Here is a 23734-nt window from a genome sequence, read left to right as displayed (position 1 = left end):
AATTTATTCCAGGCTGTTTTGAGATTTCCTTTGCTAATGTAATCTAAATCTCTTCACTTTAGCCTCGGGCAGACTCTTCAGACAAGCGCAGAAGCAGCCACACTTGTCACCAAAATATCGCAAGGACGGTCATTAGGGCACATACTAAAATTCTTTGAAACCTCATGAGCCAGGCCCCCATAGCTCAAATCACCCACAACTCCACTGTCTTCCATGCTTCTACTAGAATGGCCCATTAAGGCCCATGTAAAGCATTCCACTGCCTTCCAAAGTCCCGGAGTCCACACGTGAAAGCATGGTCAGGCTTATCAGAGCAATACTCAAGTCTCCAGTACCAACTTCTACCTTATTTTGGGTTTCAATTGCTGTGAAGAGACACCATGACCAAGGCAGCTCTTATAAAGGAGAACATTTAATTGGGGCTGGCTTACAGGTTCAGAGGATCAGTCCACTAGCATCATGAGGGAAGCATGGCAGTGTGCAGGCAGACATGGTTCTGGAGAAGCCCAGAGTTCATCTTGATCTGAAGGCAGCCAGGAGGAGAGTAGAGTCCACACTGGGTGAAACTTAAGCGTAGGGGTCCTCAAAGCTCACTCCCCACAGTGACACACTTCCTTGAACAAGACCACACCTGTGGGACAAACACATGAGTCTATGGAGCCAACCTATTCAAACCACCACACAGACCTAATTAAATGTTTTCCGTTATAAAAGTTCATATGGTCATGGTGTTTCTTTACAGCAATAAATTTCTAATCAAGACAGGGATAGATTGCAGGCTAGCCATTGTTATGAGAGGAGAAAACAAGGGAGTAGGTAGTGATTGAGTCGAGGGGGAGGAGAGTAATTCAGAAAAAGAAGGAAATAACATACTAAGGAAATTTTAAAAAGCCACAGGGGAACATAAACTTACTTAAAATATGTATACATTATAAATAAGTATATGCACATACACACAGAGGTAGAAAGATAGATAAAGAGAGAGATTAAATGAAGTTATATTATACGAGGTAACTCCAGAAGCAATAGATCATCTTACAAAATATCTAAGTGCTAGACATGGGAAACCTCCTTTGATGTTGTTGGTTAAGGAAGTTGGTGTCTAAGAGACTCCCCAAATAATATAGGTTATTGCCATTTTCCCTGACTGCCCTCTTGAGCTTGAAGGTAGACCCCATTACTGAAGACAACACATACTTTGGGCACAGGGTTTAAAGGAATCAAGTTGGAGCAGACCAGGAAGTGTTTGTCCTCAATGGCTAGCTCTCAGCACTAGAAGGTGTTATACAAGTTGCAAAAGATGTTGATGTAACTAAAGTGTTCTATGTGATAGTTAATACTATAAAAGCCATTCAGATAGATAGGCCTAAAGGCAAAACGTTCACCTGTAAAACTTGGAAATTCTCATTTAAAAAATTGTTCTTAGTGTATTGTCTTTACAGAGGCATTAAAAAGAATTGAACAAAAAATCTGGTGCAACATTTAGATGCCTATGCCATAAAAATGCACAATATATACACATATGTTAACACATGTGTACATGTGTAAGTGTATTTTAGGAGGTAATAAAATAGTATTTTTAAGACGTTCAACATAATTCACCACATATTATCTCACTGTGACTCCAAATGTTCTGTGTTCACCACGCTGTGTCTATTAGGCCTTTCCAGTGGGTTCACACCATAAAGAAGCTTTTAGTGGCAGGGCAGGCTACAGTGAGCATAAGAAAAATATGGACGTTGTAGTTCAACAAAGAGGTCAGAATTAGCTACAGATGGACACCACTTTACAGTACAGTATGTTCCCATTTTATTGAGGTCTTCAGAAGCTCATTGCACCATTCAGTGGGGTTTTGTTTTGTGGGCTACTAACAGCGCTTCAGGACTTTTACCAATCATTTAATTTTTTAATGGAGACTTCATATTCTTCAGTAAAATCAAGGTCAGGTTTTTCATAGACCCAGATAGCTTTCCATGCAGTTCATCTATCCAAATGTGGGAAACACATGGCGACTCTCGGGAGTTGCTAATGTCCTAACCTTGGGAACTGCTTCATGCTACATTTCATGGTTAAAGGGACATTGCCAATGTGCTGAAGACTGTGACATGGAGAAAATTATCCTGGGTCGTTTAGATTGGATTGAAGAAACCAAAAGGATCAGAGAGGAAGGAAGAGGGTCAGAGTCTCAGTAGACAATGACATTGGAAGTGAAAAAGAGGAGACGCTATGTGGTGGTGGAAGCAACGACTCATGGGAGACTGTGTTGCTGCCACGAAGTTGGAATCAACAAAGTGAGGAGTGCAGGAAGAAAAAGGAGGGAGAAGAAAGAAAGAAAAAAGAACCGAATCTTCAGGGGAAGCACAGGCCAGCCAACACCTTAACTTCAGCTCACTGATTTAAACTTTGAAGTCCTTAACGTTCGAACAGATGTTGTTTTAAGGGACTGCGTATGTTTCAGCGGTCACAACAGACTAATAGATCAACCGAACAGATGGCCAGACATTTCTGCTTTAAAACTAAGTGGAGGGCATTACAGGATGTTGCTGTCTACGCGCTCCGGTGGTTTTCCTGCTGCAGCCTTTACCTTCTTAGCTCTGGAGACCTTTAAATGTCTCATGGTTGCCCATCTTTTCTCAGACTGGCTCCCAGTCAAAGAACTGTAGGCATGCTATTAGTACAGCGTTCAAGTCCACTCAAAGATCCATTTTATTTACGGTTGTCTGTGGAATTTTTTTTTATTAACTTGAGTATTTCTTATATACATTTCGAGTGTTATTCCCTTTCCGATTTCCGGGCAAACATCCCCCTAATCCCTCCCCTTCCTTATGGGTGTTCCCCTCCTCACCCTCCCCCCATTGCCGCCCTCCCCGCAACAATCTAGTTCACTGGGGGTTCAGTCTTAGCAGGACCCAGGGCTTCCCCTTCCACTGGTGCTCTTACTAGGATATTCATTGCTACCTATGAGGTCAGAGTCCAGGGTCAGTCCATGTATAGTCGTTAGGTAGTGGCTTAGTCCCTGGAAGCTCTGGTTGCTTGGCATTGTTGTACATATGGGGTCTCGAGCCCCTTCAAGCTCTTCCAGTTCTTTCTCTAATTCCTTCAACGGGGGTCCTATTCTCAGTTCAGTGGTTTGCTGCTGGCATTCGCCTCTGTATTTGCTGTATTCTGGCTGTGTCTCTCAGGAGCGATCTACATCCGGCTCCTGTCGGTCTGCACTTCTTTGCTTCATCTATCTTGTCTAATTGGATGGCTGTATATGTATGGGCCACATGTGGGGCAGGCTCTGAATGGGTGTTCCTTCAGTCTCTGTTTTAATCTTTGCCTCTCTCTTCCCTGCCAAGGGTATTCTTATTCCCCTTTTAAAGAAGGAGTGAAGCATTCACATTTTGATCATCCGTCTTGAGTTTCATTTGTTCTAGGCATCTAGGGTAATTCAAGCATTTGGGCTAATAGCCACTTATCAATGAGTGCATACCATGTATGTCTTTCTGTGATTGGGTTAGCTCACTCAGGATGATATTTTCCAGTTCCAGCCATTTGCCTACGAATTTCATAAGTCATTGTTTTTGATAGCTGAGTAATATTCCATTGTGTAGATGTACCACATTTTCTGTATCCATTCCTCTGTTGAAGGGCATCTGGGTTCTTTCCAGCTTCTGGCTATTATAAATAAGGCTGCGATGAACATAGTGGAGCACATGTCTTTTTTATATGTTGGGGCATCTTTTGGGTATATGCCCAAGAGAGGTATAGCTGGATCCTCAGGCAGTTCAATGTCTAATTTTCTGAGGAACCTCCAGACTGATTTCCAGAATGGTTTTACCAGTCTGCAATCCCACCAACAATGGAGGAGTGTTCCTCTTTCTCCGCATCCTCGCCAGCATCTGCTGTCACCTGAGTTTTTGATCTTAGCCATTCTCACTGGTATGAGGTGAAATCTCAGGGTTGTTTTGATTTGCATTTCCCTTATGACTAAAGATGTTGAACATTTCTTTAGGTGTTTCTCAGCCATTCGGCATTCCTCAGCTGTGAATTCTTTGTTTAGCTCTGAACCCCATTTTTTAATAGGGTTATTTGTCTCCCTGCGGTCTAACTTCTTGAGTTCTTTGTATATTTTGGATATAAGGCCTCTATCTGTTGTAGGATTGGTAAAGACCTTTTCCCAATCTGTTGGTTGCCGTTTTGTCCTAACCACAGTGTCCTTTGCCTTCCAGAAGCTTTGCAGTTTTATGAGATCCCATTTGTCGATTCTTGATCTTAGAGCATAAGCCATTGGTGTTTTGTTCAGGAATTTTTTTCCAGTGCCCATGTGTTCCAGATGCTTCCCTAGTTTTTCTTCTATTAGTTTGAGTGTATGTGGTTTGATGTGGAGGTCCTTGATCCACTTGGACCTGAGCTTTGTACAGGGTGATAAGCATGGATCGATCTGCATTCTTCTACATGTTGACCTCCAGTTGAACCAGCACCATTTGCTGAAAATGCTGTCTTTTTTTCCATTTGATGGTTTTGGCTCCTTTGTCAAAAATCAAGTGCCCATAGGTGTGTGGGTTCATTTCTGGGTCTTCAATTCTGTTCCATTGGTCTATCTGTCTGTCTCTGTACCAATACCACGCAGTTTTTATCACTATTGCTCTGTAATACTGCTTGAGTTCAGGGATAGTGATTCCCCCTGAAGTCCTTTTATTGTTGAGGATACTTTTAGCTATCCTGGGTTTTTTGTTATTCCAGATGAATTTTCAAATTGTTCTGTCTAGCTCTTTGAAGAATTGGATTGGTATTTTGATGGGGATTGCATTGAATCTGTAGATTGCTTTTGGTAAAATGGCCATTTTTACTATATTAATCCTGCCAATCCATGAGCATGGGAGATCTTTCCATCTTCTGAGGTCTTCTTCAATTTCTTTCTTCAGAGTCTTGAAGTTCTTATTGTACAAATCTTTTACTTGCTTGGTTAAAGTCACACCGAGGTACTTTATATTATTTGGGTCTATTATGAAGGGTGTCGTTTCCCTAATTTCTTTCTCGGTTTGTTTCTCTTTTGTGTAGAGGAAGGCTACTGATTTATTTGAGTTAATTTTATACCCAGGCACTTTGCTGAAGTTGTTTATCAGCTTTAGTAGTTCTCTGGTGGAACTTTTGGGATCACTTAAATATACTATCATATCATCTGCAAATAGTGATATTTTGACTTCTTCTTTTCCGATCTGTATCCCCTTGACCTCCTTTTGTTGTCTGATTGCTCTGGCTAGAACTTCAAGAACTATATTGAATAAGTAGGGAGAGAGTGGGCAGCCTTGTCTAGTCCCTGATTTTAGTGGGATTGCTTCAAGTTTCTCTCCATTTAGTTTAATGTTAGCAACTAGTTTTCTGTATATGGCTTTTACTATGTTTAGGTATGGGCCTTGAATTCCAATTCTTTCGAGGACTTTTATCATGAAGGGGTGTTGAATTTTGTCAAATGCTTTCTCAGCATCTAATGAAGTGATCATGTGGTTTTGTTCTTTCAGTTTGTTTATATAATGGATCATGTTGATGGTTTTCCGTATATTAAACCATCCCTGCATGCCTGGGATGAAGCCTACTTGATCATGGTGGATGATTGTTTTGATGTGCTCTTGCATTCGGTTTGCCAGAATTTTATTGAGTATTTTTGCATCGATATTCATGAGGGAAATTGGTCTGAAGTTCTCTTTCTTTGTTGGGTCTTTGTGTGGTTTAGATATAAGAGTAATTGTGGCTTCATAGAAGGAATTCGGTAGTGCTCCATCTGTTTCAATTTTGTGGAATAGTTTGGATAATACTGGTATGAGGTCGTCTATGAAGGTCTGATAGAATTCTGCACTAAACCCGTCTGGACCTGGGCTCTTTTTGGTTGGGAGACCTTTAATGACTGCTTCTATTTCCTTAGGCGTTATGGGGTTGTTTAACTGGTTTATCTGTTCCTGATTTAACTTCGGTACCTGGTATCTGTCTAGGAAATTGTCCATTTCCTGCAGATTTTCAAGTTTTGTTGAATATAGGCTTTTGTAGTAAGATCTGATGATTTTTTGAATTTCCTCTGAATCTGTAGTTATGTCTCCCTTTTCATTTCTGATTTTGTTAATTTGGACACACTCTCTGTGTCCTCTCTTTAGTCTGGCTAAGGGTTTATCTATCTTGTTGATTTTCTCAAAGAACCAACTTTTGGTTCTGTTGATTCTTTCTATGGTCCCTTTTGTTTCTACTTGGTTGATTTCTGCTCTGAGTTTGATTATTTCCTGCCTTCTACTCCTCCTGGGTGTATTTGCTTCTTTTTGTTCTAGAGCTTTTAGGTGTGCTGTCAAGCTGCTGACATATGCTCTTTCCTGTTTCTTTCTGCAGGCACTCAGCGCTATGAGTTTTCCTCTTAGCACAGCTTTCATTGTGTCCCATAAGTTTGGGTATGTTGTACCTTCATTTTCATTAAATTCTAAAAAGTCTTTAATTTCTTTCTTTATTTCTTCCTTGACCAGGTTATCATTGAGTAGAGCATTGTTCAATTTCCACGTATATGTGGGCATTCTTCCCTGTGGAATTCTTAACTGAAATCGACAAAGTGAAACCGAGTTTGAAATGAAATGGTGAATTCTGGTTATCTTTAAGCCTCCTAACTTTTGGTTCTGGAGTCATTTATTTTTAGTAATTTTTCAGGAAAACATGCTGTGTGCCCCCTCCTCTCCATCATCCCTCTCTTCCCCTCCCCTCCCCTTCTTTTCTTTCTTCCTTTACTTCCTTTTTCATTTTCCCCTTTAAATGTTGAAACTGAGATATCAGTGGCAAAGTGTGTTGATATCGGGATGATGTGTTAACTTGTTGGCAGTCCACACCTGATAGTCTATGTTTGCAGAATGTCTTATGTGGTGAGTCCTATTACATTCTAATGTGCTAGGCCTACTATGGGATACCTCCGTCTAGTCAAAGAGATGAAAATTATTCTGTGAAACTAAGCTGATACTGCCAGAGACCCATGGATCAGATGAACAGTGTACTCTATTGTGGGCTAGATGAAGAGGTTTCTGACTGAAGACAGTTCTGGAGTCTTGCCTTAAAAGATAATGTTTGGAAAGTGGTCTGAAAGTTACTTTACAGTCAAGGTGGTTAATTAAAAAAAAGTGTTTGAAATGGCATGATTCAGCAACTTTATGTTGTCAACTCTACAATAAAGACTAACGACCCTTTTGCTGGGAATGGTATCAAATACTTATAGTCCCAGTACTAGGGAGACTGAAGCATGACACTGATGAGCTCAAGATTAGCTTAGACTACATAGCAAAATTTTTGCTACAAACAAACAAACAAACAAACCAACAAACACACAACAAAGACAAAATGTGATGGTGATGATAGTAGTGGTGGTGATGAAAAAGCTGAACCGAATATTTTAACCTTAAATGTTTTCAATGGGTTTATGCAGCTGCTTCTGCAGAATTGTCTCAAGCTGCTTCTTAACTATTTTAAGGTACTTTTCTGGACATCTTGGACCCAGAGCCCTAAGAGCTCTTCTGAATCTAAAATAGTATTTCCTGGCTGACTCTGGTGGCAAGGGCATGAGTGAACCAGCCCCTCTCTTTGTTGGCTGTAGCACTTTGGAGACTGGGTCAGACAGTGGTGACGAGCTGGCCTTGTTGGTATGGGTGCTGGAGAACTGGCAGCCTGACCAACTTGGCTACTATCTAGGCCCAGATCCAGCATTTGAGTTGGTCCACCCCATCATCTACCCCATCTATGAACTGCTGGAGCTTATGAACAGGTTGGTCCTGAAGATCCAAAGCTACAGTGTCTCCATGACACAGGGCAACAACAGTATATCCTAGAAGATCGCCAGTGAGGAGTCAGTACTGATAGAGTAACAGAAGCCAAATGTCTTGAACCAGACCAAATGGCTCATTGCAATGAACATTTGCAAGTAAAGATGTTTGGACAAAAGGTATACTGAGGGACACACAATGGCACACTGCAGTTTCCACAGCAAGATTTTATTATACTATTATTTTTAATTGTTTTATTTTCTTGGGGGGGGCGTAGTTTGCAAGAGCAGAGGGTGGATATGAAGATGAGTAGGATGGAGTGCATGATGTGAACTTCACAAAGAATCAATGTAACATTTAAAAACTAGTATTTCCCTTCTTAATAACCCAGAAAATCTCTGCACATTATTTATTTACATTTCAAATGTTGTTCCCTTCCTGGTCTCCCGTCCACAAACCTCCTATCCCATCCCCTTCCCCTTTGCCTCTAAGAGGGTGCTCTTCCACTCACTTTCTCACTCCCACCTAACTGCTCTAGCATCCTCTTATGCTGGGGCATCTAGTCTCCACGGGATCCAGGGCCTCCCCTCCCATCGATGTCAGATAAGGCCATCCTCTGCTACATATGTAGCTTGAGCCATGGATCCATCCATATATATTTTTTGGTTGGTGATTTAGTTCCTGGGAGCTCTGGGGGGGCCTGGTTGTTTGATATTGTTGTTATCCCTGTGGGGTTTCAATCCCCTTCAGCTCCTTCAGTCCTTCCCCTAATTCTTTCATTGGGGTCCATGGGCTCAATTTGATGGTTGGCTGTGAGTATCTGCATCTGTATTGGTCAGGTGCTGGCAGAGCCTCTCAGCAGACATCTATACCAGGCTCCTGTCAGAAAGCACTTCTTGGCATCAGAAATAGTACCTGGGTTTGGTGTCTGTATGTGGGATGGATCCCTAGGTGGTGTAGTCTCTGGATGGCCTTTCCTTCAGTCTATGGTCCATTTATTTATTTACTTATTGTCCCTGCATTTCCTTTAGACAGGAGCAATTCTGGGTTAAACATTTTGAGATTGTTAGCTTGTCCTCAACTGGGGACCATGCCTATCTACTGGAGGTGGTCTCTACAGGTTCTGTCTTCCCTTTGTTGGGTACTTTGGCTAATGTCATCCCCATTGGATCCTGGGAACCTCTGCTTCCCTAGGGTCTACTTCCCTAGTGTCTCCCCCAAGTTCCCACCCCCACTGCTACATATTTCTTTTTTTTGTTTTTTTTAAATCTTCATTTATTTATTTTATTTAATTTTTAAGGCAGAGTCTCACTATATAGAGCAGGTTGCTCTTTTTTTTTTTTTTTGTTCTTTTTTTTTTTTTTTTTCGGAGCTGGGGACCGAACCCAGGGCCTTGCGCTTGCTAGGCAAGTGCTCTACCACTGAGCTAAATCCCCAACCCCACATATTTCTATTCATTCTCCTGACCCTTTGGACTTCTCTCTCTTCCCATACCTGATCCTGTCCCCCCTTCTCTCTCCTTCCCAGGTTCCTCCCTCTTTCTACCTCTCATGATTATTTTGTTCCCCCTTTTAAGAAGGATTGAAACATCCACACTTTGACCTTGTTAAGCTTCCTATGGTGTGCGAGTTGTATTGTGTGTATGGTGCTCAAATATCACTGCCTTAAGTTTCCTAGGTCATTGGAGGCTTCTGGCCCTTTGAGTCATTAAAACTAATCTACAGTGTAGCACCCATGTACTCTATTCATATAATAGATTTTTGTTTGCTGTAACATTTCCAAACAGTTTCATACATCATAATATCTTAACCTTAAATACTTCAGGATGAACCTCTAACAGATAAAGATTTTAAAGTGCCACTATCACATACCATAAATTAGTAAATACTATTTAACAGCATATTCAATTTCTTAGACATGGACTTGGCTTCCTAGCTCCAGCCTGGAGCTTTTAGGGGAACACTGCACTTTATTATTGGTGTCCTATAGTCTTGTAGTTACTATAGTTACAGGAATGGAAGACACCCTGATGAACTGTTTTACACAGCACAACAAAGACAAAGTTTAAAACTGAAGACTAGAATACACAAGTCTACTTTTCTCTTCCTATAATATATACTAGAGGCTAAGGACCTTCTTCAGGTTTTGGATCTGGAAGTCCTATCTATTTGACCTCTGGCAGCTTCACCCCCTTCCATTACAACATGGCAGAGAAGCCACTCACTGTACCAGGACATGATCTGCTGAGAACTAATCGGTCCTGTAAGAATTACTTCAATCCCTTCCTAAGGCCATGCTTCTGTGACCTAATTACCCTGAACTAGGTCCCACCTTTTAAAGGCTCTGTCACACCCTCACCAAACTGAAGACCAAACTTTGGGGTATAAACCATTTCTAAACTATACCTGTGAGTAGGAAGATTTCAGCCTTAGAGAACAGTGTAGCCCTGGTTTATTAAATGATGTTTCATCCTGCATCCCAGCCTTCTGGAGAAAATATTCACCTTTCACTTCAGTGGTTCCTGAAAGATAACCAAACACCAATTGCTGATATAATATCCTCTTGTGAGGTAGGAGCAAGATTTTCCTGATTGTTCTATGTTTTGACGGACACACATCACAGGCTAATGATTAAACCTAATGAATTTAAAATGAAAAAGCTAACAAGGCTGGAATACATTTTCCACTTTGAATGTTTCTGTGAGGAATGACCTTAATTAGTACAACATTCTTGATGTCTCTTAATCCTCTACTTACTCTGCCCCAGGGAAAGCAAGGCAACTTGGCTGGTAGGTAAATTTTAGAAGACTTAACTATAACAGATTAATTAATTTCTTTCTTCTCTTTGAAGTTGGCTTCCCAAAGGGAGGGGGCAGGTCTTGTCTTTTCTATGATACAAAAATAGTCAGGACAGCTGTTCATCGCAGCCAAACACTTCCTTTGACAGCATGGGTAAGTCTTTCTAACTCTGAAGGTCACCTTACTGTTCCTTTTGACTTTCATTGTAACTATGGATCCTAATATGGCCTTTCTCAAAAAAGGCTTACCACTTTGTTGTGTGTGCTTCATTCCTGTTTATGCTTCTCATACAAATAAAAATAAAGGATACTGTTCTGGGCGGTGGTCCTGTCAAAGACAGAAGTGTAGTGCTATTTCAATATGTCATTATATTTGCTAATATTTTGCCTACGATTTTTTGAGCCCATTTTCTGAAGAAGGACTAATTTGTATCTTTTAGGGCTCTAGGGTTTTATTCAAATTTCCATCATGATGATACTAGGTTCATAAAAAGAATTCAAAAGTTTTTCTTTTATTCTATGTTCTGGAGAAATTTAAACAACATCGGAACTATCAGTAATTTCTGTTTGCGTCAAAATCACCCTTTTCCTTTGAGTTCATTTATTTGTTCACTTATAGCTGAGGAAAACAGACAGGTAGGAGTCCTTAAATCTCTGCTCTGACTTGTGGTTACTTTTGTGGTTCTCAACCTTCCTAATGCTACCACCCTTTAATACAGTTCCAAATGCTGTGATGACCCTTAACCATAACATTCTTTTTGTTGCTACTCCATGACTCTAATTTTGTTACTGTTGCGAATCACAATGTAAAAGTTTTTGAAGGTAATGGTTTGCCCAAGAGGTTGCCACCCACAGGTTGAGGCTGTCTGGGTTACTTCATTCTCATTTCCAAGTTTTTTGCTTTTATGTCTCATGTTTATCAGATGACTGAGTGGTCTAGCTGATGCATCTTATGTGTAATTCAGTAGAACAGGTGCTTGTATTTAAGTGTTACTACTGTAAACACCTCTTTTAAAATTATTGAAGTTTATCATTTTTTTCTGCCTTTGTTTGGACTCTCTCTAATAACTCTTACTTACATATGTATTGCAACTGTGAAATTTCCTCTGATTTTTCTTTGTTTAATCTCAGATTTCTTATGTAACCATGAATAAACAGTTGTTTGGTAAGCAAGCAGAGTTTTCCAATTAAGTGCTCCTTGTCCTGTGAGTGAGCCTCCCTCCCTCCCTCCATCCCTGTCTGCCTCTCTCTTTCTCTCTCTCTCTCTCTCTCACACACACACACACACACACACACACACACACACACACACACACACACAGTCTCACCATGTAGCCTTACTTGGTTCTTCTTCCAGAGTTCTGTGATTAAAGGCAAGTTTCACTTAGTCCTTGGGAAGTTCCTTTTACAATAAAGTTATTTCCAATTTTCTTCCCTTCCCAGTAGAGAGTTGCATTTTGTTCACCACTGATATCAAGTTTGGTCATATAGCTTACTTTGACAATGGGATGTTGATATGTGGTTTAGTATGGAGATACACGTCACCATCGTGGGAGTTCTGGGATTTTTTTTTTGTTCTCTCTTACAATCATCATGTTCCAGATTGGGATTCCTTGTCCTGGGCCTCAAAGGAAGACATGAAAGGAAGGTATAACCAATCAGTGAATGTGTAATGTAGCAGGGAGTAAATGTATATTGTTGTAAACTAATGAGATTTCGGAGGTTGTTTGTTATTGCAGCAAATGTTAGCAAAGTTATATATCACCTTGTGAATGTGTTCCCCTAGTCATTATCTTTTATATTATATCACATATTTCTATGTAGAACATAGCATTTATCTAAATATGATATGAACTATTTTAACATTAACATGTAAGTACATTTATGGAACTCAAAATAATAATATCTATGTTTAAATCATGATTATAAAAGTTTATGGTTGAGTATCTTGATTTTCAATATTTATATATTTATTTGTTTGTTATTATATATATGGTTGTTTTGCCTACATGAATGTCAGTGTACCACATGCATGCCTGGTGCCTGCAGTGGTCACGAGTAGGTGTCCGTTTCCCTGGACTGGAGGCACAGAGGTTGTGAGTTATCCTGGGTGCTAGGCATCAAACCCAGATCTTCTGGAAGAATGACCAGTGCTCTTAACTACCGAGCAATCTCTCTGGCCTGTCACTGCTTTTTTTTTTTAAGGTCTATTTATTTTAATTTTATATGTGTGAACATTTTGTCTGTCTGTATGTCTGCATACCATATGCATGCCCGATGCCCAAAGAGGCCAGAAGAGATGTCAGATCCCACTTAAAGTAACACCCAAACCCTAGTCCCCTGCAAGAGCAACACGTGTTCTTAACCACTGAGCCATCCCTCCAGCCACTGAATCTTTGCTTTTACACTTGTGGCTCTAGTTATGACTTCCTTGATACTGAGTATTTGATGAGAAAAGTTTTCCTATTTCAACCCTGTTATGTTAACCTAGGGACGAGAAGGACACTGTCTCTTTTTTACAGTTTTAATTATACCTCAAGTACAATTGGAAATAACTTATAATCAAAATGATATATACCTTTACAAATGGAGTTTCCTATGACTATCAGAAACGTAAACAGGTTGAAATATGAATGTAACTAAATTTTTCTGAATATGGAAAGGATTCTAGCATTTTATTGAAGATAAAATCTAGAACAGTGGTTCTCAACTTTCCTAATGCCGCATCTCTTTAATATGGCTCCTCATGTTCTGACCTCCAACCGTAAAGTTATCTTTGTTCCTACTTAGTAACTGTAATGTTGCTATGATTATGGATCATAATGTAACTATCTGTGTTTCCTGAAGGTCTTAGGCAACCCCTGTGGAAGAATCATTTGAGTCCTCCAAGGGGTCGTGACCCACAAGTTGAGAACCACTGATCTAGAAATTAGGTAATATTTAAAGATTTCAATGTGAACCTCATACTTTCATACCATATACGCTTCAAAATTTTTTATTCATTATTATTTATGTGTGCATAAGGTATGTGAGCCATGAGCCATGGTGTGTGTGTGTGTGTGTGTGTGTGTGTGTGTGTGTGTGTGTGTAGGTCAAAGAACAACGTTTATCAATTTGATTTTCTTCTCCCAGCGTTATATAAGTTCCGGGGATTGAGCCCAGATCCCAGGCTTTCAGGATAATCACTTTCATCCACAGAGTCATCTCTGTGGCCCTCACATCACACTGCTGTTTTAATATTCTGTCTCCTAGACAGACCTAAGAAAATACAACAGGTGCTAAAAATACCTGAAGACAGCGTGTCATTTTGTTTGTTTACTACTTTCCGTACCAAGGTTGTTTTCTGTGGAAAGTCTGGCACAGTGAAAACTTGGTTAATTTTTTTTCACTTTGTTCTTAGAAATCCGAATTTTCTCTGTGGTAGTACAAATATGAGTTTTAGTAGGCTAATCTCCGAGGAATCAGATATGCCTAGGGAAAATAATCTAGAGAGGAACTGAAGCCCAGGACCATATGATTCGCATTATTAGTACTTTCCATGTAATAACTGTACACATTGTTATCATTAGCAACACTATTTCAATCACGGATATCAGCAAGTTCAGAAGAGATCATTTCTGAATTGTCTCTATTACACTGTGATCAAGAGGAAAAAGTCCAAGTCCGGGTTTTCCTTTAGTGTTGCTTCTGACGTTTTAAAATAGACTCATTTTCTGTGGTTTCATGTGGCCTGTTACATGTGTCACTGGATGGCAAGGAGGCCTGTCTCTCATTAGCACTTCCGCTAGTACTTGAGAAAAATATCCTGTGAGGAAAAAAAGAAAGAAAAAAGACTCCAATAGTCCTTCCCTGAATTTAAAAGCATTTGATTTTTTTTGTTTTTTAAGAATTTTGGGGAACACCATCTCTAATTTTAGCTGCATACTCCCCACAGATGATAAAACGAACACTCTATCTGACTCGAAACATGTTTCTCTTTGATCCTAAAAATGGTTTTTGATGAAAAAATTGGCTCTCTATTATGTTAAGGGTGAGATAGGATTTAACTGCCTGTGGGGGAAGGAGACAGATCTATAAAAGACAGAACAAAAGAATAGGTTTGAGATAAATCTGTTGCTCAGCGGAATTGTATTTTACTTTTGGCAAACATTTATTAATTGTACACAGTCCTATAATTGATCAGCTCACGCTGATGCACGGTTTGGAAATAGGATGTTGAAGTCCATTATTATTATTTTTTTTATTTACCTTTTCGTTTTACATCCCCCATCTTTCCTGTTTACCTACATCCCTGTAATCACTGTGAGACGTTCTCTTTGTCTCTCTCTCTGTGTGTTCTATCTTTGCAAGACACTGCCAGTTATTTGCTTTTCTCCATTTCTCCTTTTCTCCCAGCACCAGAGATGTCCCTTCACTTGTCTTAGTTAGGGTTTCTATTGCTGCCGTCAAACACCATGATCAAAAAGCAATTTGGAGAGGAAAGGGTTTATTCGGCTTATATCCCCATGTTACTATTCATCAATGTAAGAAGTCAGGACTGGAACTCAAGCCAGGCAGGAACCTGGAGGCCGGCGCTGATACAGAGGCCATGGAGGGGTGTTGTTTACCTGCTTGGTCCTCATGGCTTGCTCAGCCTGCTTTCTTATAGAGCTCAGTACCACCAGTCCAGGGATGGCACTTCCGCAATGGGCTGCTCCCTCATCTACCAATCACTAATTAAGAAAAAGCATACTAAGCTGGATTGTATGGGAAGCATTCTCAACTCCATATGGAATAACAAAGGACCCAGGATAGTGAACACAATTCTTAACAATAAAAGGGAAGCGTTTTCTCCCTTGAGGCTCCCTCCTTTAGATCATTGTAGCTTTATATAAAAAGTGTCCAGTACAGATTCCATTGGTGGCTCTCTACTGGGATGAACCATTTGGTCTTTATACCACTCTCTGAGGGATAGCCATTCTAGAGCATAGGTTAAAAGATACTTCAGCTATGAATATCAGCATTGGTCTCATGCTTAAAACCACTCATCAAACCAGGCATACTGATGTGAACCTGCAGTCTCACCATGTACGTGGGAGGCTGAGTCAGGAGGATACAGAATAAAGGGATCCTGGGCTGTGTAGTCTAGTGAGTTTGTTGAGAACCTGTCTAAACAAACAAATGAAAATAACAAGTCTGCCTGCTCTAGTATCCTGACCAGCCTCTGCCCAGTGAGGTGAACACAGCACATTTCCCGCTGCGGGATATGAAAGACAGCAGAAATAGGGGATGAGGAATCCTTGATTTTGTCTTTGAAAATGAGTGGAATGCCGTGAAAGTGGTGAAAGTAAGGCGACCAATCTATAAGCCTGGAAGGGTCAGAGAGAATTCTGCGTCTTTCACAGGCTGAGCGTACTGGCAGACAACCAAATACCATTTGCTGAGAGCCAAGGGGGAGACTTGGTGGGATTAGAATAGACCGTGGGGAGAGCGTGGGTGGTCATTAAGCGTCCTACTTGAGTGAGCGGCTGAGGTATATTCTAGTGGGCTATGGGATGAGCCTAGGTGCTCATGAACACACGAATGAAACCAGAAAATGTGGTGTAGACACACAGTGGAGAACTGTTCAGACACAGGGAGAACAAAACTGTGAGTTTTCAGGGAGGCGATGGAACTGAGATCACCGTGTGAGCCGAAATAGTCTCAGAAAGATAAACACTGCTTCCTTCATATAGAGAATCAGGAATGAAAAGTAGAGGGGAGGGGGGGATGAGCAACTGGAGGAGGAGGAAGTGAAAGAGGGCAAGAGGGGCATGATAAAAATGCATAGTATATGTGTATGAAAGGAACATAGCAAATCCTGTTATTTGTAAGCGCAATAAAATAAGATTCCAAGAAGTAAATTTATAAGGATTTCTCCATTTTTTTTTAAGTTGTCATAAAGTTAAATGTGAATGGAGAGGGGCTCAGGTGACTGACTGCTGCAAGTCCCAGTTATAGTCACATTTCTGTTCAATAAAAGCTCCTGCCCCTTTTGGCTTAGCATTCGGGATAAGGTGTACTTATAAATCTAATCATGCATTTCCTCAGGTCCAGAGAGGCTGGACCTGAACATGCTGATGTAAATAGGGTTACTATGGAAACAGAAAACAAAACAAAAAAACAAAACAACTCTTCACTTCCTCTTAATGATAATACCTGCACTGAGCACTAAAAGCCATATCAGAGTCTTTATTTGGAAGGACTAAAACACAGGGACGATCCTGGTAGAAAAGATGTATAAGGAAAGGAATGGAAGCTATGAGCCCTTGGAAGGATCAAAAGGGGGCAAGATTTCACTGCTTGGGCAGGAATCCTAAGGAAGTGCAGTGAGGGACAGGGCTGGATGGGTTTGGAACTCACCTGACAAGAAAGTGAGGCAACACTGATCATTATGGAGCCAAAGAATGGCTTAGGAAAGCCAAGAGGGCAGTAGCCAAGAGTCTGGCTGTGGGAAGGGGACACAGAAGGCAGAGTGGAGAATTTCTCTATGGAGAACAGAAGGAAGGCTTAGGGACATTTTCTGAAGGTCTAGTGACCTTTGTTCTGGAAAGTGCAAAGGTGAGCTGTGAAGGATAGCTTAGGGATTTGCCACAGTGGATAGGCGATGCCTTTAAAAGTGAGGGTAGACCTCATTTCTGCTTTGGGAACTCTTTTTTACTTTAGGATATTTATCAGTATAATATTTTGTATCATATCAATTTCTTTTTCAACTTTGCCCTAATTTGTCTTATTTGGTAGTCAAAACAATCTATGACCCAGGCATGGAAATTAAATACCTATTACTCTTAATTAAGGGTATATTTAGAGATCTCAAGTAGTTCAATTACTCACTTACCCCACTGAGGGTTTTTTTTTTAATCAAAGAATTGAGTGGACACTGTATGGGTATTACAGGAATACAGAGGCATGAGCGAGTGCTCAGCTAGGGAAATGAGGAACCACATACAGTCTGTCTATAAGAAGAGGCAGGGGGGCTGGGGATTTAGCTCAGTGGTAGAGCGCTTACCTAGGAAGCGCAAGGCCCTGGGTTTGGTCCCCAGCTCCGAAAAAAAGAACCAAAAAAAAAAAAAAAAAAAAGAAGAAGAGGCAGGACCTCATGGCTACCATCAGTCCTCACCCATCCGCAAGAGATGAATACCACAGACAGTTAGATATCAAAAGTTCAGACATCTAGACTTGACTCTGATGTTAGAGTCTTCCCTAGTAAACTTGGATGTACCACTAGATGTAATATTTTTGTCATCTTATATTCAGATTATCACAAAGTTAATTCGTATGAGCATGCTAATGGATGGGTCCAGCATAAGTATAAAGGTTGAGGTGAATGTGGGAAAACTGTGTGCAAAATAAACTCAGTCCTCACAAGATGGGAGGAGATGCTTTTTTTTAAATTCCATGATTTTATTTTTTTATTGGATATTTTTTATTTATATTTCAAATGTTATTCCCTTTCCCAGTTTCCCATCCATAAGCCCTCATTCCATTCCCCTCCCCTTTTTCTATAAGGGTGTTTTCCCTCCCCAGCTACCCCTACTTCCTGCATCCCCACCCTGACATTCCCCTACACTGGGGAGTCCAACCTTGGCAGGACCAAGGGCTTCCAGGAGATGCTTTTGAATTGGCCATTCCATGTGATACTCCCTAGAAATACTGCTAAGGCAGTACCCGAATGTCTCTTCTCTCCCTGTTGTCCGTGGGCTGTGGAGAGGTAGAAATGCAAACCAAACTCTTCTCCTTTCTCATCTCCAGCAATTATTGTTAAAGTGTTAAAGATTGTGTACCTTTCTTTAGTCAAGGATATTATAGTCTCTTTGCTTTGGGGTTCTGGTAAAGATTCCTATGCTGAGATTAGTTTCTAAATAGAATTAAAATGTGTTTTAGTACCCTGTTTTGTCATCTAAGTGAATGTCATGGTTCCAGATTTATAACTTGGAAACTGCATAGAGGCCACTTGGAGATACATTATCAATAGCAAAGAAAATATACTGCTACCATTTCCATAGCATGGGCCAAAGCTTTCACACAGGCCAGATGTAAAGTTCTAGTTTAGATCTTCACCTCCAAGAGTCTAATGTGTGTGATGCCTCATAGTATGTGTTAGCAATGGGCCTCTTCCAGAAAGTCGGGGGTGGGGTAGCGGTGGAAGAATTAAAATATGATTAAGCTTTATTTGGCATCTGAAAACACACACACACACACACACAGAGGGGGGGAAGAGGGAGAGAGGAGAGGGAGAGAGAGAGAGGGAGAGAGAGAGGGAGGGAGAGGGAGAGAGGGAGAGAGGGAGAGAGGGAGAGAGGGGGGAGGGGAGAGGATACATAGAAAGATAGATGATAGATGGTAGATAGAGAATACTGATTCTATTTGTTCAGTGTCTTGGCAACCCTGAATAATAGAATAATTTTTGTTTCATTATCTCATTGTTATATAATAAATGGCTCTAAGATTTACTGCTCCCAGCCATTGGTTTTGCTCACCAATTTACAAGCTGTTTAAAATTCCACGGGAATGGCTTGCTTCTGCTTGGTGTGGTACAGATCAAATGTTCAGCCGTGTGTAGGTAGGGCAAAAGCCTCCATTTAAGCTGCCTTTATCTCACATGGCCATGGCTCTTTGTATGTTGAATGCCTTTCCCCTCCATGGAGATCCATATGTTGAAGTCTTGGTCCCTGGCTTGTGGCACTATTGGGAAGTAGTATGATCTTTAGAAAGTATGGCACAGCAGAAGAAAGTCAAGTCCTTGGGTGCTGCGTGGCCTTAAAGTCCTGACCTCCTCTCTTTGCTGCTCTTTGTTCTGGTCAGCTCCCTCTGCCATATACTCCACCCTGATGCACGGCCTCACCACCATCCACGAAAGTGACAGGCTGCACAGACCTCAGACCTCTGAAATTTTGAAGCAAAGCAAGTCTTTCCTCTTTTCCAGTTGTGGCTGGTATTTTGTTATAGTAGTTGAAAGCTACTTTTACATTATTGGCCAGTGGGTGTGGCCAGAGCTGTTGGCGAGGAGCTGAGCCCCCATTTCCTAACATGCCTTTCTTTTGGCAGGTTGCTTGGGTTTGCCCACACCATGGGAACTATATTCTAAGAGCAAATGGCTCAAGAGTAAGAACCAGGAGGTTGTATCATCCTGTCTGACCTTGCCTTAGAACTCATACAGCTTAGTTTTCACCTCAGACATAAGTCCCCCTGGATTTCAGGAAGGAGCAAATCTTCAGTTTCCATATGATGGTGAACATGGATTTCAATCAAGTGATAAATTGGCTCATAGGATTAGGACATCGTGTGCAACATTCAGATCGTGTCTACTGATTAAGACATCACATACAATATTTGGGTCATGCTTATACTAACATGCTTATATTCAAGCAGGTTTTTTGAGTTTGATTTGCTAGATAAAGGTCAAAAATCATAATATAGTGAGAATATCGTGTTAATATTTGGAAACAAATCTCTGCCATGGCTTTTGATTCATCTGATGTGTAAAATATGTTCCTGGTCAAGGACAACAAGTCTCATTCCTCTAGGAATTGATTTGAAGTTTAGAATCTTATCCTCTAAATTAGGTCCAAGTGTTGGTGAAGGTCTTGGTACACTGTTTCTTCAGTACAACTCTTTTTATTTGAAAACCTATAGCAAGCACAGGCAAGTTTTCTGTCCCCTTTTAGTTGGCATATGACAAGGAGGTGGGTAGAAGACAATAGCTATGGGCATTTCCATTCCTAAGTAGAAAGAATAACAGTGACTTATCTAGAACAGTTCTGAAATCCTGCCAGGTAAATGGTGTGGGTTATTGTCTGATAGCTCAACCCTTTTGCCTATGGACATATCCCCGTGGGCTCTTGGCTCTAGGCTCTTTGTACTTCCTACTAAGTTTCTATAAAAATGGCCTGTATTGGGTCTGATTCATTTCCAACACTTGTTTCTTATTTGTAGTAGTTTTGACAGTCCAAAGATCTCTCTTTCTTTTTGTTCCACTTCTTGTTTTCCATCTAAGTTTACATCCTTCCTTTAAAAATGCTGTGATATTTGTGTAACAAATCATAATCCTCTTTGTTAATACAAAGGAGTCATTTACACATCTCTCAGTACGATTGTCTCCACCTTGAGTCATAAGAAACGTCATCCAGACCATGCCCTTAAGACTCTTCGGAGCCCTGTTGTTTCACTATTGTTTCTTGACTTTGTCTTCAAGCTTACAAAATGTTGTACGCAGCCGCCTCTATCACCTTTGCCCAGATTTGTCTTTTACGTCTGTTTCCTGTCCCACTGTTCCAAATCACTACATACAACCTGGAGGCTTAAAACAACAGGTTATGTAACAAATCTGGAGATAAAATTTCCAAACTTGAGGCATTCACAAACTTTGCCCCATTTTGTGTAATGGACTCTAATTCTTTTAATTTTATTTTCATAGAAATATGTGTGTTATAGATGCACATATACATGTGGTCTTTCAAGCTCTGTGGATGTGCCTGGAGGCTGGAGGATGACATTGAGTATCTTCCTTTATCACTCCACGTTTTTCCTTTGAGGTACTGTCTCTCCCTAAGCCCAAAGCTTACAATGTTTGGATAAACAGGCAAGTAGAAAGCCTTATGGACCTTCTGTCTCTGCTCCTACAGCACTGGAGTTACAGGTGCTCACAAGACTTTTTCTAACTTACATAAGGGATGCCTGATCAGGTCCTCATGGCTGTGAAACAAGCCCTGCTAGCCACTGAGCCATCTTACCAGATACATCCTTCAGAGGCTCTAGAGGAGACCCAATACTATTTTTCTTGGTTCGCATAGCACATCATCTGTGGTCCATAGACACTCACTCCAGTCTCTTTCATAAGGGGCTGTTTCTTATACAAATAATAATAGTGTAATTGTCAACTTCACAAGTGAACCTTCATACACTTGTTTTATTATTCTATTATCTCCATTCCAGTTCTGGTAATAAAGCTAACAATGCCCTTTCGAACACTTTTATAATTCTAGGCACAGTCTAAAAGTGGCTATCACATTTTTGTCACCTAATCTCTGTGGTCTTAACAAATGGCATCTCTACAGCTTGTCTGGATCTTTGTTCCGACATTTTGGAGCTTATAAATGGATTCTCCAACTTCTTAAATTAATACATTCCTTATTTTAATATTTGTATGTTTCCAATTAATTTGAGGTTAGTAATTTCAGCTAGAAGACCAGATACATGATGTGCCTGTCTTCAAGTATCATTGCTAGAGGTGTACCATATGAATCTGTTCCTTACTGATGGCATTAACTTACATCATTTGGGTAAAGCATTGCTCAATTTTACAATGATTTAAATTGTTATGTGTTTCTCAACTGATGAGCATTTTATCTGCAAAAATGATTCAAGTATACTATTTCCTATAAAAATTCCTCCTGGAAGAATTGAAGATGTTGATGATTACTATGATGATTATAAAATAACCCTCAATCTCCTGACAGTTACCAATAGATCTCTGACATTGCTGTAAACAAGAGACCTCCTTCTCCTTTGCCTCTGTGCTCATGCATTATAATAGATGCATCGGTGTCAGAGTCAGACTTTTGTTGCTGTGACAAAATATCTGGCAGGGCAAACTTAAAAGAGAAAATTTATTTTGGCATATGCATTCAGGGGTAGCAGTCCATAGTTGTTTGACTCCCTTGTTTCTGGGTTTGTGGAGAGGCAGAGAATCATTGTAGGAGGCCATAGTTTAAGTTGCTTACTTCATAATGGGGAAGGAAGAGGAGGAGAGAGGAAGGAAGAAGGGAACAAGAGAAAGAACAGGACAGGAACAGCTTCCAAAAGTATCTCTTGAGCCATACACTCCCTTCAGTCAGACCTCCCAATAGCCCATTCGATATGAACTTACTGATAGAGTAATTCGTTGATGAAATTAATGCTCAGGTGATCTAGTCATGTTCGATGATTGGATCCACTAGTTGTGGACCAAGCTTTCAGCTTGTGATGCGTTGTTTGTTTGCTTGTTTGGTTTGGTTTTTGAAGCTACTTAACACCCAAAGCAAGCAAAAAAGGATGACATTTTTAATGTCTTAGAATTCCTGTGATTGTGTGCACAGTGACTTCATTTGGCTCAAGGAGTCCCTTCAAGCTGTTAAAGCTGGCTTCTATATGCTTTCTAACCCAGTGTAATGTTCTGATGTATCAGTTACTTTATGCCTATCATTTGTTTTGATGCTGGGGCTCTAACTCAATGCTTATGTGTGTGTGGCAAGCTCTGTACCAATGGAGCTCTATCTACAGCTCTTCAGGATTATCTTTTACCTGCTCTAGAATCAGCCTTGGCTTTTCATAATGGAGTCTATTACAGTCGACCATGGTGTAGGCACTGTAGTCTGCTTATGCTGCAAGGATATTTTTGTTCCTTGCAGTGAATAGAACTAGGAAATATAGTTCATATGTACACATAAAAATGCACAAAATAAACATGCATGTAAATTTATATGTAGAGATATTCTAGGTATTCTATCTATATAACATTGCAGATATTTATTAAGCTTTAACTCAGACTTCTAATTATAATGGCAACAAGTTTTTTCTGCCCTTCCCAATTTAGTATTTGATGTTTTCTTCATTTATAATAAGAAGCTTGTTTTCCTTCAATAGGAATATGTTAACTCATTTACTTAACTCTTTTTTTCCACATGGAGAGGTTTAATGAAAGGATGAGAAGACAAGGGTAAGGGGGGAGAGAGAGAGAGAGAGAGAGAGAGAGAGAGAGAGAGAGAGAGAGAGAGAGAGAGAGAGAAAAGAAGAAGGAGGAGGAGGAGGAGAAAGAAGAAGAAGAAGAAGAAGAAGAAGAAGAAGAAGAAGAAGAAGAAGAAGAAGAAGAAGAAGAAGAAGAAGAATTGTAGAGAAGGAGAGGAGTAGAGGCTGGCCATGAGCACGTGAAGAGAAGGAGGGAGGGGAATGGGGAGAGAAGGGACAAGGGGACAAGAGAGCAAGAGCAAGAGAGAGAAAGAGCAAGAGCTTGCTTAACTCTTATATGCTTAGATAACTCTTAAGTTTGCCTAAAGCAAGTGTGCTACAAAGAGTTAAGGATTTTGTTGGTTATCAGGTGAGAAAGTTCTCATTTGCACATAGCAGAATTTACTAATAGCTAGAAACAAAACTCTGATAAAAAGATAAGCATGCC

The sequence above is a fragment of the Rattus norvegicus genome, chromosome 6, assembly GCF_021556685.1.
Source record: "Rattus norvegicus strain SHRSP/BbbUtx chromosome 6, alternate assembly SHRSP_T2T, whole genome shotgun sequence".
Classification (NCBI taxonomy): Eukaryota; Metazoa; Chordata; class Mammalia; order Rodentia; family Muridae; genus Rattus; species Rattus norvegicus.
Note: the sequence above shows the minus strand (reverse complement) of the source record.